Raw genomic sequence first — 15,018 nt, forward strand, 5'->3', positions numbered from 1 at the left:
AATTTCTGAATTTTATATCATAATGACTTTGTCACAATTTCATCTTTTTATCTCATAATTATCATCAGTCATAATTTTGACTTTTTATCTCATTATTATGACTTACCTCATATGGTTTCACCATTGTCATAATTATGACTTTTTGTTGTAATTTTAGCTATTCATATCATAATTATCACTATGTATGTCATTATTTTGACTTTTTATCTCATAATTCTGGCTTATCTCATAACTTCAACATGATCAAAAGTGTGTGTGTGTGTGTGTGTCGGTGTATTTCTTTATATATGTGTGTGTGTGTGTGTGTGTGTGTGTGTGTGTGTGTGTGTGTGTGTGAGACGCTGGGTCTGGTTGGATGGTCTGATGGCAGTCAGTCGTCTCTTGCAACAGAAGGTCTCCGTCTGTCTCCTGAAACCAGAGCCGATTCTGATAAATGTCCCGGTGTCACTGGCAGCAGCAGTGGTGCGATGGCTCTTTAATTCGGCCCCTGAAGGAACATCTGCAGTCAGACAGCATTTACAGGGGCCAGGGGACCGAATGAGACACGGACACCTGCAGAGGTGATGAACACATGTTCATTCACACAACGAACACTACAGTTCAACAGTTAAATCTAGAGATCATGGAGTGTGTTTTTCCATTGCCATCAGCTGAATGTGACTCCGCTCGTTCACTGTGATTCCTGCGATATCTCATACGATTCTCCAGAGGCTGGAAAGACACACACTCGCTTAATTAAAGCTAAAATATTATCACCCACCCATGACATTTCATCTGCACCTATGAAATCTTTCTCTGTGTATTGACATTTGCCAGCACTTATGGTGTCTGACATTTAGGATAATCTCAATTAATCTGAGCGGCCCATTAAGATAATCAGATTAAAGTCAAATTCACGGCTTCAGGGGCACAAACGCTCGCAGATATGGCAGTAAATCATATTTGTGGTTATATACATGGCAATGCAAATTCCAAGTTTATTTACAATATGCCAGAATGCTGCCAAACACTCTATTCACATTCATCACCTCATTCATTCTGATGTTTCATAAAGTTTTAAATCAGTTTTGATTGACCCCAGATCATCTGGAGAGATTAAACTCATTCATCGCATTCACTGAATCCAGATCAGTGTTATTTCTGCATCAAGTAGGGTTATTACAGTTAACCAAAACCAAAACCAAAAACAAAAAAAAGTGAAAATGAAATTCATGTGAAATAATGAAAATTTAAAAAATGTTAAAAAAATATATATATTTCAGCTTGTTGCTAAGGCAACATTCTCATTTTTATTTAGTTTAACGTGATGTACTAAAATTGAATAAACAAATTAATTAAAAAAACAATATAGACAAATTTTAAAGAACTAATAAAAATAACAAGAACAGACTACAAAGTACTTGAACATAAAATAAAATGAAAACAGAAAAGATAAAAAATAAAAACGAATTCAAAATATGAATAAAACTATAACAGTATTTTAATTTCACTAAAATAACAATATCAATAACAACATTTTCCTTTCAATGTAATTTTAGTCAAATTTATAATATAATTTCATTTAAAATTAATTCATATTCAAATTACTAAATAAATTTATTTAGTATGTTTGCATTTTTATATGACTGTATAGTTTTTATTTATTATATTATTTTATATAATATTATATTTATATATTAGATTTTGATATTTTATATATTATATATATTATATTATATTATTTATTTCAGTTTTATTTTTCAGTTTGTTTTTCAATCAAGTTAAACTAAATTTAAAAAAAGAGAAATGTTGCTACAAGCTAAAATATAAAATACATTTAGGGTTAATTTTATTTTAGTTAAAGTTTTTATTTCAAGTAAAATGTTTTTTTGTGGTGTTAGCTTAACGTAATAGCCCTGATCCGTATGTTTTCAGAATGTAAAATCTCATCAGGCGTAAAGTGAATCCATCAGGTCAGTTCAATGCTTGCAATGGACTTTCTTTTTATGACAATAAAACATTTTCAGTCTTGAGCTCCAGCCTGGAGAAAAATAAAACCTAAAAGAGTCCAAATGAGTCTCTGCATGAATTTTTAATTGCATTTATCTGAGCGTCCTGCGCAGCAGATGCAGAATATGAGCCTGTGTAATAAAACGCACTCCATCCGTCCTCCACACTCTGTTTGTTTGCTTCAGTTGGACTGAGATTTAGGTCAAATCCATCATGACGCTCTTGTGCTGTTCTGCGTCTCAGTTTAACAGATAATTTGCTGACAGATCCCACACGAGGAGCATTTACATACAAATGAAAGGCAGACGGAGCTTCACGAGCAGAAGTTCAGTTTGGCTTTATGCTGCGACACGTTCCTCCATAATTCATACAATGAAGATTTGCGCTCTTAAAAGACAATATTAATACTTTCATTGATTCATTTTGGACTATAGAGGAAAATTTTGCAAGAATAATCTAGAAAACATGATTTTGATGTAAGATTCTGCTGGAAAATGTCACTTTCATTCTGCACAAAACAACAAAATCAACTTAATCTGCAAAAAAAAAAAAAAAAAAAAAAAAAAAAAAAAAATTTGTTTCTCAGTATTGGACTTGTTTTCCAGTACAAAATATTTATATCTAAATTAAGTTTATGCTTAAAACAAGAACAAATATCTATTAATGAGGTCAGAAAAATCAACTGAATTTAAATTGAAAACAAACTGGCAGATACGTATTCTTGTTTTAAACATATTCTTGTTTTTTTTTTTTTTTTTTAATGTTTTCTGGTTTAAAACAAACACACGAGTTGATTAATTTTGTATTAATTTTAATTAATTTTAGATTTTATAATTTTAATGTTAGAATTTTATTAATTTTAATAATTAATTAATTTCTTCTTAAAAGAAGAACAAATAATCACCAGCTAGGTCAGAAAAATAATGAATTAATTTTATTTTTCTGACCCCACTGGCAGATATTTGTTTTGTTTTTTTAAGCTATATATATATAAAATTCCATGCTATTTTTATTTATCATTTATTTATTTATTGTGAATAAAGTGCAATCTATAAGCCTAATTAGCTAGGAAAGTGTTTATTTATTCATTCGTTCAGTTATATTTATATATTTTTTTTAGTTGATTTTAATTCATTTTCTTTAGTGTAAATAAGAGGCAATCTATACATATTATTAGCAAAGAAACATGTTTGTGCTGATTGATTAATTGATAGATTTTATTAAATTTTTTATATAATAGTTTTATTTGATGTGATTAAGAAGCAATCTATAAGCCTGATTATTTATCCTTTATTGTTATTTGATTTTTATTTGTTATTTTATTTTATTTTAACCTCAAGGAACAAGGAACTGTGTTTGTGATTATTTATTTATTTATTTATATTGTTTTTTTTTATAATGCAATCTATAAACCTCATTAGCAAGGGAATTTTGTGCAGATTATTTATTTGTTTAATATTTTATTTAATTATTTTATTTTAACCTCATAAGAAAGGAAATGTGTTCGTGCAGATTATTTATTTATTTAATTTTTATAAAATAATTTGATTTAATTTAATTTGTTTATTAATTTGATTAAATGTAAATAAGGTGCAATCTATAAACCTAATTAGCAACATGTTTGTGCTGAGAAGAATTGAATGCATCTGATGGTAACATCTTTATTAACTGGTTTTATTCAAGTATTATTCAAGCAAAATATTGTCAAATCTGCCTAATTTAACAAAACTGCTTTTTCTGTGGTACTCAGGTAAACAGCTCCTTGTCTTGGCAGATCTGAGTTACATCAGAGTTTGAGATGTACAGTAGTTAAGAAACTCCAGAGGTTATCCTGAAGGATCTCAGAGTCTTTCCGTTTCATCTGAGGATCTGCATGACGGAAGACTTAAACAGAAGAGTTCAGATTGAGCAAATAACAGCAGCTGGTGACCTTCAGAGACGTCTTTCTCTGTAAGCACAGCATCAGCTTTCACGCTCTTCAAACGTCTAAACGGCGCCACCGTTCCTTTAGAGCTCTAGGCTTTCAGAGCCGCTGCTGTCAGTCAAGCGCGTCTGACGCGTCTGATAGAGTTTCTCCGCAGGGTTTGAACTGGTTCCTGATTCTCCTGTCATCTGATACAGACTGAAGTCAAACCTTCACTGTGTCTGCCCTGCACGGGCGTCAAGGGCACCAACACATGAAAAATGAACACAGGCCGAGAGGAGATGATGAGCTGTGTGTGTGTGTGTGTGTGTGTGTGTTCCCCATCTGATCTCTGAACAGCCATTAAAAGCTGAAGCTCATCTAGTATTAACAGCACATGCATTAGAAACTGAAGCTCTCACTCCATCCGTCCGTCTCTGAGTTCAGTTTCAGAAGCTGCACGTTTATAAGCCACAAATAATACTGACACACACAAAAAAAACAACATTTGCTGTGAATGTGCTCATCTAAGATCAGGATGAGTGTGTTTCTTCATCAGGTTTGTAGAAATGTAGCATTGCATCAGTGTCTCAGCAATGGATGCTCTGCAGTGAAACTGCACCTTCATAAATAAATCAAACAAAAAACATCACAATAATCCACAGCACTCCAGTCCATCAGTTAACATCGTTGTCACATGTTTGTTTAGAGCTGTTTTGGACTGCAGTTTTATAAATTTATGAAACTAAGCATGTTAGTTAACTATATTAGTTGACTATATTAGTTAACATCAACAATATTTATATAGCATTTATTAATCTTAGTTAATATTAAGTTCAAAAACTATCAACACAGTATTAATTAAAATTTAGTCTTAACATTAGTTGATGTACTGTGTACTAATATAAAAATACTTTTATTAATAATTAACAAAGATTTATATGCTGTAATAATTGTTTTATCAATATTTAACAGTATAATTGTTCTTTGTTCGTTCATGTCGGTTAATGGAGTAACTAATGTTAATGAATGAGAACTTATTCAGAGTTACCAAAACTAAGATCTATAAGCATTTTTAAAAAATATTTTAATGATCTATAAGCATTTGTGATATAATCATATAAAACCATATTACCAAGACGTTTTTAACTAAAATCCGAGTCCATAATAATAACACTTCCTCCAGTGAAAAAGTGTTCTGGTGTGAATCAGGAGAGAAATCTGCACAGATCAAGCAGCGTTTAAACAGCTCGAAACTAATATGTGACTGGATTTTGATGCGAGAGACAACAGCAGATGCACTTATGGACTTATTATGAATTATGGACTCAGTTAACTCAGTTAAGGACTCGGTTTTTCAGTTAAAAGCGTCTTAATGCTGGATTTGTTTCATCTTTTGTCTTCTCCAGATGTTCACTGATGGACTGGAGTGCTGTGGATTACTTGTGGATTATTGTGATGTTTTTTATCTCATTCTGACGGCACCCATTCACCGCAGAGCATCCATTGCTGAGACACTGATGCAGTGCTACATTTCTACAAACCTGATGAAGAAACAAACTCATCCTGATCTCGGATGAGCAGGTTATCAGCTAATGTTGATTTTTGTCTGAACTCGTGCAGTGGTGCTGTAGTGGTGGATGCGAGTGTCTTACAGAATGATGTTGGCGGGTGATGAGCGTCTATCGGTGTCTGTCATCAGTGTCTGTCTCACTCTCGGCTCTTGTGTTGAGTGTTCGTGGGCACACACACTTCAGCTCAAACCGCAGCTGATAAGCGCTTCACATCATCACAAACACATCACTAACCTGAGCCACGGATGCAGTTTCACACTCAGCAATCACTCTGATGTGTTTGAGCCAATTCACTTCAAGTGAATACTCTGTAGAAAAATCAATTAGCAGTTTGGGAGTTTGACCAAAGAATTATTGTTTGTTACATTAATATCTGAAAACTAGTAACCAACATGCAGAAAAATATTTTGTCTCTTAAAAATATCTGATAATTTGACTTTTTTTTAAGATCATGTCTGATAAGGGTGTTGTGTGTGAAATGGCGAAACAATAAGAAGGTTTGTAAAATAATAATAAATGAAATAAATAAACAAACATCCATTAATGAGAATTAATTGAAAAAACATCAAATAAAAAATATTGTGCATTAAATCCAATAAAATAAATCAAAATCCATTGAATAAAGATGACATTTCTTGACATATGCATAGTTTTTTTAAATTTTGAATTAAAAAAACTTCTGATAATTTTGTTAGTTTTAAAGTTTAGTATTTTTTTTTTTTCAAATACATCTATGTAGTTATTCATTTACTTGATGAAATAAAAATTAAAAATATTTACATTTTATTTAATTTTGTTTATTGTATTAAAACTGTTTTTATGGTTTTAGTTAACTATAAAAACCCTGTTTTAAATCATTCAGTTTAATTATGAAAATAAGTTTCAAGAGAAAATATTTCTGGTTTGGTTTATGTAGGTGCTTTAATTTCAGAACTTTTAAAGGTTTTCAAACAGAGAAAAACATAATTAAAAATAAATCATCTTTGGTGCAGTTCTGTAAGCATGAGTAACACTTACAGCATCAATATAATTATGAATTCATAACTATAAGTGAGGCTATAGTCCTCCAGACCTCTATGAATATCATTAAACGTGCCTCAATCTGTCATCTCATTACAAGCGAGCAAATAAACATTGCTTTTTTCCTGTTTTACTTTATGGATTTTTAGCGTCAGCGATATTAAAAAGTGCAAAGCAATTCTAATACGGCCTCAATTTACATGATTAAACCTCTGAGAGTCACCTTCAGACGCACCTGACGGCTCCATTAACATTCAGAACACTCCCAAAATCACCTTCTTCCTCAGGATTTCTCTCTTGATATCTAAACGTTCTTAGATCAAGAGAAGCAAAACAACTGAAGATATTGTCTGAACAGTGACTGAAGTCTTGTTTTAGGAAAAATCTTTAAGCTTAAAACAAGAAAAAGCAAAAAATATATATATATTTTTACTGTAGGGGTGTGATTGACCTCTCCTCTATGCAGGTCAGTCAGAGGTCAGTCCGAGGTCAGTGTGCAATCAGTCTGAGGTCAGTGTGAGGTCAGTCAGAGGTCAGTGTGCGATCAGTCTGAGGTCAGAGGTCGTGTGCGATCAGTCCTCTGAGGTCAGAGGTCAGTCCGAGGGTCAGTGTGCGATCAGTCTGAGGTCAGTGTGCGATCAGTCTGAGGTCAGAGGTCAGTCCGAGGTCAGTGTGCGATCAGTCTGAGGTCAGTGTGCGATCAGTCTGAGGTCAGAGGTCAGTCCGAGGTCAGTGTGCGATCAGTCTGAGGTCAGTGTGCGATCAGTCTGAGGTCAGAGGTCAGTCCGAGGTCAGTGTGCGATCAGTCTGAGGTCAGTGTGAGGTCAGTCCGAGGTCAGTGTGCAATGAGTCTGAGGTCAGAGGTCAGTGTGAGGTCAGTCAGAGGTCAGTGTGTGATCAGTCTGAGGTCAGAGGTCAGTGTGAGGTCAGTCCGAGGTCAGTGTGCGATCAGTCTGAGGTCAGAGGTCAGTGTGAGGTCAGTCAGAGGTCAGTGTGAGGTCAGTCCGAGTTCAGTGTGCAATCAGTCTGAGGTCAGAGGTCAGTGTGAGGTCAGTCCGAGGTCAGTCAGAGGTCAGTGTGAGGTCAGTCCGAGTTCAGTGTGCAATCAGTCTGAGGTCAGAGGTCAGTGTGAGGTCAGTCTGAGGTCAGTGTGCGATCAGTCTGAGGTCAGATGTCAGTGTGAGGTCAGTCAGAGGTCAGTCAGAGGTCAGTGTGTGATCAGTCTGAGGTCAGAGGTCAGTGTGAGGTCAGTCCGAGGTCAGTGTGCGGTCAGTCAGAGTTCAGTGTCTGATCAGTCTGGAGGTCAGTCAGAGGTCAGTGTGCAATCAGTGGTCAGTCAGAGGTCAGTCAGAGGTCAGTGTGAGGTCAGTGTGCGATCAGTCTGAGGTCAGATGTCAGTGTGAGGTCAGTCAGAGGTCAGTCAGAGGTCAGTGTGTGATCAGTCTGAGGTCAGAGGTCAGTGTGAGGTCAGTCCGAGGTCAGTGTGAGGTCAGTCAGAGTTCAGTGTCTGATCAGTCTGAGGTCAGTCAGAGGTCAGTGTGCAATTAGTCTGAGGTCAGAGGTCAGTGTGAGGTCAGTCCGAGGTCAGCGTGCGATCAGTCTGAGGTCAGAGGTCAGTGTGAGGTCAGTCCGAGGTCAGTCAGAGTTCAGTGTCTGATCAGTCTGAGGTCAGAGGTCAGTGTGAGGTCACATGGCGTGTGTCTGATCATCATGTTTGTGGATAAAGCTGAATGTATTGACTGTGTGTTTCACTGAATTCGCTGAACTGACCGGCAGCTTGACTTTTAAAGTCGTGTCTGGTTTGCGTTTCTCTTACTTTCACTGAGATGTTTGGGGGATTGTTTTACTCTCTCAGTAGTTTATTCCTGAAAGAAAGAAGGGCATGAAGACGCTGAGCGCAGAAGTGAAGGATGAGAGTCATGTCCTGAAATCTGACAAATCTAAAATCAAGCACGTTTCACCACATGAGTGTACAAAATATATCAGTGTCATGAATGAAGTCTGCTGATAATCTACAAATGAGTTTAAGAGAAATGTCTTTGAATTGATTTGTGATTGGATATTTATGAGGTCGTTTCCAAATGTTATTCCTCCTCAGACTTCAGCTCCATCACTGACACACACACACACACTGACACACACACACACACACATGGCTGTTTTTCATGTGTTTGTGTCTGGAGTTATTATTATATTAAGAAGTGCTAACCTGCAAATGATATCTTAGTTTACCTTTTTTAGTTCTAGCCCTTAAATTTCCTTTCATCAATGTAACCCAGTGTAGCCTACAGATTGATTAATTTTGTATTTTTGAGTTGAATAAAATCAAATAAATGATGTAACCACATGAGAAATTCTACATATTCAAGAAAAACACTTAAAATGACTCCAGAGCTTTACTCAAGTGAAAACACTTTCATCATCCTCATGAATGTGTGCTGGGTTTCCCTTCAAGACAGCAACACATCAGTTTTTGTTCCGAGTTATAATCAATTCCTTTCATTATAACATACAGATGATGATTATAATAGAGATAGAGAATAATATTAATTTCATTGGTCATAACAGAACTTTTAGTGGTTATAAAGTGAGCTTATAATCCATTTAAAATGTAGAACTTTGCTTTTATTGCATAACTGTATTCAAAAACAACAAATACAAATGCACTAAATAAAATAACTTAATTAATGCATGTTTAAAATTCAAGCACTTAACTAAAATAAGTATTAAATAATAAAATGAATAGCTGACTATAATCTGCTTTCTTCCATTTAGTGAGAAAAGCCTACTCTTTATCTGAATTAGAAGAAGAAGAAAAAGCTCTTCTAGTCTTCAGTGATGCGAAGACAACGTTTGAGCGTGTGCACGCAATATCTGCGCGACAGTATTTTATGCACCTGCTCTTTTATGCGATATAGAATCAATGCCAGATAAACGGACCAGTTAAAGTCATTTAAAAACCGTTTAAACATCTCAGATCGGGTTTTCTCTCTCTCTCTCTAATAAAAACAATCTATTTGGAATGAACAAATCCTAGCAGAGAGAGAGAGAGAGAGAGAGAGAGAGAGAGAGAGAGAGAGAGAGAGAGGCGCTTTTATTTTGTCGCGGAAGAGCGACTCCTGCTGTTCACTGACGGAACACACACTTCCGCTGAACACTCATCATATTCCGAGTTTCTCTGTTAAATTAACTTGTGTCAACACATATTTAAGAATCAGATCTGCTGTTTGTGAATCTACCCAAAACATGCCACATTTAATTCCAAAACCATGAGAAAAGTAACTAAATAAGTTGCATTCAGGTTAACTGACTGAATTTTGACCATATGCAGGATTTTTTTATTTATCTGATTTTACAATAGTTGGTTAGTCTGTTCTGCTGGTATATGGAACTATTCACTATAATAATTAACTACGCATTTTGATAAGATAAGCAATATTTTATTGCTACGCAATGTGACTCTTTCTGTCTGCAGCTTACAGCGTTCCGCCAGCAGGTGGCGACAAATCACTGTCTATGAGCGAGTCATTTGAATCATTGACTCGACCGATTCATTCCAGAACGAAGCACACGTGTGTTCGGTTTATTCTGCAGTGGAACTGGAGCTAAAGTAACTTTAGTAATACAACATGAACGTCTTGTTTACTGAACTGTTGTGTAAAAGCAGTATCACACCAGCAGTCGTGTATCTGCTGAATTGAATCGTGTATCAGTCTGAACTGAATCACTGGTTTTTGGACAGATTTCTGTTAATTTATTAAGAATCGCATACTGCCTGCCTTTAAACTGTTGTATTTAATGTAATCAGATAAACTTCTACTTAATTTAATATATATATATATATATATATATATATATATATATATATATATATATATATATATATTTTTTTTTTTTTTTTTTTTTTTTTTTTTTTTTTATTTTAAAGAAATAAATTCAATAATACCTAAAAACAATGAGCTTGAAAAATAAGTGTTATTTTTTGTAAACATTTTAAAGTGTTACATTTTTAGATAACTTGTTTCTATTTATTTTTATTTGTTTTATTTGTATTTATTTATTTAAAAAATAAAAACGAATCATGTATAAAATGACTCAACTAAAGATCATCCTGCCACTATCTATGAGCGAGTCATTTGAATCATGACTCAACTGATTCGTTTAACCGGAACGAAGCACCTGCGCGTTTTTTTGCTTTGGAACGATGTTTGCTGGAGCAAAAACGGACAAATAGTAAGTAACATGAACGCAATATTAACTTCTTGTGTACTGAACTTTTGTGTAACATCAATATCACACTCGCAGTCGCGAATCTAATGAAGTGAATCGTGTATGGGTCTGAATCAACACCGCTGCTCGTGTGATTTTGCTTTACTGAGTTATGTGCTGCAGTATTTAACAAGCTAAAGAGTGATATACTGAATTGAGATTCAAGTGCATTTGTGATGCATTCATTAATTTCATAACAGAACAGCACATATACAGAAACATTCACCATAAACTTATTTGTTGAAGAACATACAATGCACTGCAGTTGTTGCATTCATTAACACCTGTTACTTTTAGCAAACACATCCGAACCAAAGCCCAGATGACCTTTGACCCCTGATGCCCTACAATGCAGTCATGAAGAGGTAGTATCTGATCATTTCTGAATTTATCTCAATGCAAATCCTGGTTAAAATAAATAATTATAACAGAAAATACTCTTATAAGGGGAACCAGGGATTATAATTCATTGTATTTATAAATAACAACATTTTTCTAGTATTTGAGTTGTTTTAATTATTTGATTTAGATATAAGTGCTGCATAATCCCTTAAAAAACAACATATTAAATTAAGTTTGAATGGAATTTGAGCTGCTTGTTTACTTGCTGTTTTTAATTAATTTCACATGAAGAGGATGAAATCATTCTGACATCATTTAGGGAGTGAGAGAGACGAGTCGGTGTAATTTACATGCATGTTACAGATCTTGAGGCGTCTTCCAAATGTTGTGGTTTAATTAAAATTCATTGCATCCAGAATTATGAACCAAAGAAGTGAATACAGAATGACTTAACATCAGTGTGATGTAAGAAGCTAGAGATCAAGTTAAACCCGTTACATTTGTTGAACATGACAATTGCAAAAAAGCAAACAATATGGTTGTTAAAATTGCTAATAATAATACTAATAATAATTATAACAGCATATGTGAATGAAGAGTGTGTTTTTAGTGGCAGTTTGGTTTCAGCATCTCCTGACAAACATGACAACAAATGTTAAAAAATATGATACAAAACATAACCATCACATTAAATAATAACATTAGTGTTGTTAGTTATTTACATGCTATTAATAGCACATCTTCATTCCAGCATTATAATGCGTCTGTACTATAGTAAAGATAATAATAATAATAATACATCTGGTGCTCATAAACTTAAAAACGTGAACAAACATCTCATATTTATGCTTTCATACTTAACATGTGCTTTAAAGAAAAGAAAAGCAATGCAGCTCTACAAGATATAAAACAAAATAATAAATTCAAAAAAATAAAATAAGAATTACTATATAAAAACTCATATTTCAATTTTTGTCACTGAATTATGAGACAAACTCAAGAGATATAAACTCAAAATTGTGAGATTTAAATTCAGAATTATGAGATATAAACTCAGATTGCTAGATTTAAACTCAAAATGAAGATATAAACTCAGAATTATGAGATAAACTCAATTATGATATATAAACAAATTGTGAGATTTAAACTCAGAATTATGAGATATAAACTCAATTATGAGATATAAACTCAAACCGAAAGATTCAAAATCAAAATTAAAAAATAAACACTAATAACATAAAAAAACTAAAATTAACAAAAATAAACAAATTGTGAGATTTAGAACTTAAAATTCTTAATTTTGACCACAATTTTGACCTTTTTTCCTCTGAATTCCAAGTTTATATCTTGTAAAAAAAAAAAAAGTGAGATTAAAAAGTTAAAAGTTTTTTTTTGTTTGTTTTGTTTTGTTTTGTGGTGGAAACAGGCTTTCATACATTTCATACAATGTATTTGTTCAATTAATTAGCCTCTATCCAATTGATGAATAAATGTACATCAGCAAATACTTTAAATGTAGCATAATATACACAGTTCACACCAAGGACGATAAAGAAATAACGACAAAGATACAGTTCTAAAAATCGTTCTCAATATTAAAGAACAGCAGAGTCCACACCAAAACTATAACCGTAAAGACGAAGAGAAACGATATCGTTGGAATCACTTTCAAACCGATTTTTCTGCAGCTGATGAACGATAAAAAATTGACAGCCAATCAGAATCCATCCTGCTGTAACGAGTTCGAGAATTTAAAGCGGCAGATGAGAGTGAGACGATATCGTTTGCTGGTGTGGACCAGATATAGTTATCGTTCTTGGTGTGAACGGGGCTTTAGAATAGTAGATGCTTACATTATATTTAAGGCAACACGTCATGAGTTGGAGAGTGTTGATAGTGGCACTCTAAAACTGAGCACAGGAATCATGTGAAACTCAAATACCCTGTGTTAAAAAACAGAACTAAGCGAGTGTTTGCCCTGAGGACGGTGGTGGAAATCATATTGCTTGAAGCTCTAGATTTGGTAAAGATCCTCAGAAGTGATTTTGGTCAGGAACGAATTGGTAAGGCCCTAAACATCAGAAACACATACAGATTTACATTCAGTCAGATTGCAGGCGCCAGCAGCTTAACGTGTAAAACACACTCAAATGAGCTCAAACACAGACGTTTGCCGAACCCGAGCCTCGAGAAATGACCATATACCAAGCTATTAAGGCTGTCTATATCAAAGTGCGCGTTTATTAGGGCTACGATGATAAATCGATGCAGAATCGATTCGTGGATCGGTTCTGAGATCTTCCGAATGCACCGTGATTCTCTCTGGAATCGATTCTGAGATTAGATTTTAACAGCAGATGGTGCTCTAATCTACTTTTCTTCCGCACACTCAAATGCCAATGTTATTTCACCTCGGACCAGAATGCTTTTATGACGCCAGATTAATGTAAACACAGCCCACTGTGAACACCCTTGTGATTCACTTCAACCGTTTCAAATTATGATATAAACTCAATTATGAGATTTAAACTCAAAATTATGATATAAACTCAGAATTATGAGACAAACTCAATTATGAGATATAAACTCAAATTATGAGATATAAACTCAGAATTATGAGACAAACTCAATTATGAGATATAAACTCAAATTATGAGATATAAACTCAAATTATGAGATATAAACTCACAATTATGAGACAAACTCAGAATTATGAGATATAAACTCAAATTATGAGATATAAACTCAAATTATGAGATATAAACTCACAATTATGAGATATAAACTCACAATTATGAGACAAACTCATATAAACTCAGAATTATGAGACAAACTCAGAATTATGAGATAAACTCAATTATGATATATAAACAAATTGTGAGATTTAAACTCAGAATTATGAGATATAAACTCAATTATGAGATATAAACTCAAATTGCTAGATTTAAACTCAAAATTATGAGATAAACTCTATTATGAGATATAAACTCAAATTATGAGATATAAACAAATTGTGAGATTTAGAACTTAAAATTCTTAATTTTGACCACAATTTTGACCTTTTTTCCTCTGAATTCCAAGTTTATATCTTGTAAAAAAAAAAAAGTGAGATTAAAAAGTTAAAAAATTTTTTTTTTGTTTGTTTTGTTTTGTTTTGTGGTGGAAACAGGCTTTCATACATTTCATACAATGTATTTGTTCAATTAATTAGCCTCTATCCAATTGATGAATAAATGTACATCAGCAAATACTTTACATGTAGCATAATATACACAGTTCACACCAAGGACGATAAAGAAATAACGACAAAGATACAGTTCTAAAAATCGTTCTCAATATTAAAGAACAGCAGAGTCCACACCAAAACTATAACCGTAAAGACGAAGAGAAACGATATCGTTGGAATCACTTTCAAACCGATTTTTCTGCAGCTGATGAACGATAAAAAATTGACAGCCAATCAGAATCCATCCTGCTGTAACGAGTTTCGAGAATTTAAAAGCGGCAGATGAGAGTGAGACGATATCGTTTGCTGGTGTGGACCAGATATAGTTATCGTTCTTGGTGTGAACGGGGCTTTAGAATAGTAGATGCTTACATTATATTTAAGGCAACACGTCATGAGTTGGAGAGTGTTGATAGTGGCACTCTAAAACTGAGCACAGGAATCATGTGAAACTCAAATACCCTGTGTTAAAAAACAGAACTAAGCGAGTGTTTGCCCTGAGGACGGTGGTGGAAATCATATTGCTTGAAGCTCTAGATTTGGTAAAGATCCTCAGAAGTGATTTTGGTCAGGAACGAATTGGTAAGGCCCTAAACATCAGAAACACGTACAGCTTTACATTCAGTCAGATTGCAGGCGCCAGCAGCTTAACGTGTAAAACACACTCAAACGAGCTGGACGTCTGGCGTTTGGCT

Source organism: Cyprinus carpio, chromosome B4 (genome assembly GCF_018340385.1).
Source record: "Cyprinus carpio isolate SPL01 chromosome B4, ASM1834038v1, whole genome shotgun sequence".
NCBI classification, from domain to species: Eukaryota; Metazoa; Chordata; class Actinopteri; order Cypriniformes; family Cyprinidae; genus Cyprinus; species Cyprinus carpio.